Genomic DNA, 2,561 nt, shown 5'->3' with positions numbered 1-2,561 from the left:
GCCACTGCACTCCAGTCTGGGCGACAGAGTGAGACTCCAACTCAAAAAAAAAAACTTAATTGTTCCATGGATTAATGATCTTAGTATCTTTTGTCCAGTAGTATAAAGGCATAACCTTATACTTCTAACTTGTACAATTTTAGACTTGGTTGGTTATATATTCCCAGCATCACAGTTGATAGAAAAATCTCCTTTACCAGTATCCCTGACCAGTTAAAATAGTTAGGGCTGATGGTTTTTAGAAAGTTAAAAGAAATTTTTCTCTTAAAAGTATCAAATTAAAAGATGGTCTTTCCTGTATATCACTGTAAAAAATTTAAATTTTTTTCTCATCTGAACCAGTATTTATTTATTTTATTTATTTATTTTTTTGAGTTGGAGTCTCACTCTGTCGCCTGGAGTGCAGGGGCTGCTCCCGGCCACCACAGCCTCGACCCGCTTGGCTCCAGCGATCCTTCTGCCTCAGCCTTCTAAGTAGTCGGAATTACAGGCATGTGCTACCATGCCCGGCTGATTTTTTTTTTGATTTATTGTAGAGATGTGGTCTTGCCAAGTTGCCCAGGTGGGTCTTGAACCCGCAGGCTCAGGCAATCCACTCACCTCAGCCTCCCAAAGTGCGGGATTACAGGCTGAGCCACCGAGCCCGGCTTCAGCCAGTATTTAATAGTTACAGTGCTGTAGTCTCTCCTTTTTTCTTAGATGTCATGGAACACATATGAATTGATATTTACAAATAGATTATCAAACCAGATACTTTAGGTTTTACAGGAAGAGTTGGTGCTCTCTTTTTTCAGGTTTTTGGAGAAAGCCATATAAACTAAGGCATTAATAAGTTAAAAGAAGGAAGGATAAATACCCATTAGCCCAGTCAGTGCAATTTTGAAGACAATATTGGAGCCTAAATGTAGTAGAACTTAAAGGCTTATGTAATTATATTGCAAAATGTGGAATTTATGTTTGTCTATGACTAGGGTATTAGCTGTTAGAACATTTTTTTCTCACTCTTATTTCTCAAAAATGTATATGCAGGCTGGCTGTGGTGGCTCAGCCTATAATCCCAGCATGTTGGGAGGCCGAGGTGAGAGAATTGCCTGAGCCTGGCGGTTCGAGACCAGCCTGGGCAACTTGGTGAAACCTCATCTCTACAATAAATCACAAAAACTAGCCAGACATGGTGGCATATGTCTGTAGTGACAGCTACTTGGAAGACTGAGGTGGAAGGATTGCCTGAGCCTAGCAGGTTGAGGCTGGGATGGCCATGAGCGTGCCACTGCACTCCAGTCTAGGTGACAAGAGTGAGACTCTAACTTAAAAAAAAAATGTATATGCATGTGTACACATTTAATCTTCTAATAAGGTTTAAACTCTCAATCAGTCACCAAGTGCTACCAATTTTACCTCCCTAATCAGTGATTTTAGAAATTACTATTAATTGAGTAACACGTGTATACAAATTTGAATTTTGTTAATTGTGGTAACATCTATAGACATTTGGGAAAAAGTAGCTTTTGCAGATGTGAAACATTTTTTTTAAGTCTACATCTTTTTTTTTTCATTCTTTCCCTTTTTATTTTATTTTACTTAATTTTTTTATTATGATATTGTGGGGTACAGTTAAGGGTTAGGTATACAAATACGTTTTATTCAGGCACCCTTGTTGATAAGAGGTGTTTCCCCGTCCCCAGACAGATATTTGCTGCCGTTAATCCCATCTCCCTCCTCCCCCATAGTTTCCCACTACTGTCAGTCATTTTCTTATAGTATTACATTGAATGTTCAAGGTCCACTATATGAGTGAGAACATGTGATACTCGGATTTAAGTCTACATCTTAACGTACATATGGATTTGTGTCTCCCTTGCAGTTACCCTTAAGACCCTCTCAGTGCTTCTGCATCCCACAAATTGGGAATCAGTCTCCTGTTGTTTTCCACTATTACCACATCTCGTTCACCTGGACTATACAATTAGCCTCCTAACTGGCCTATTTATTCACTTAAGTCCACTCTCTATTGTCACTGAATTGACTAAAACACATAACTCACCAAATTATGTTCCTTCCTTAAAACATTCAGCAGCAGTTTCCTCTCACCTTAGCACAGCTCACAAGACTTTATATAAATTGATTCCCACTTCTTTACCCATCCTTACCTTTTGTCACTCTTTTCATCTTTAATACCCCAGGAGTAGCAAACTGTTTGAACCATATGAAATTGCCCTTTTTGTAGGTCAAATATCAGCAGATTAATATGACTCAGCCATTGTTGTTTCTCGCCTCAGCACTCTTGATTTTGTTCACTCTGCCTAGATGAGCCCTCACAGCCCACTTGATACCTATTTTAATTAGAAGTTTCTTCTAGGCCGGCTCAGTGGTTAGGCCTCTAGTCCCAGCACTTTGAGGGGCCAACGTGGGTGGATTGCCTGAGCCCGCAGGTTTGAGCCCAGCCCAGACAACTTGGCAAAACCTCGTATCTGTAATAAATCAAAAAATTACCCAGGCGTGGTAGCGCGTGCCTGTAGTTCCAGCTACTTGGAAGGCTGAAGCGGAAGGATTGCTGGAGC

General features: G+C 40.3%; 1 protein-coding gene across 5 annotated transcripts in view; it reads left to right on the top strand.

Moving 5' to 3' along the window:
- The window catches only part of STAG2 (stromal antigen 2), a 154,715-nt gene that overhangs the window by 135,462 nt on the left and 16,692 nt on the right, over positions 1–2,561 (top strand). The window lies entirely within an intron of this gene.

Source organism: Carlito syrichta, unplaced genomic scaffold, assembly GCF_000164805.1.
Source record: "Carlito syrichta isolate Samal-C Ts95f unplaced genomic scaffold, Tarsius_syrichta-2.0.1 Scaffold308016, whole genome shotgun sequence".
Taxonomy (NCBI): Eukaryota; Metazoa; Chordata; class Mammalia; order Primates; family Tarsiidae; genus Carlito; species Carlito syrichta.
The sequence above is the reverse complement of the archived record's forward strand: the minus strand, read 5'-3'. Positions and strand labels throughout refer to the sequence as shown.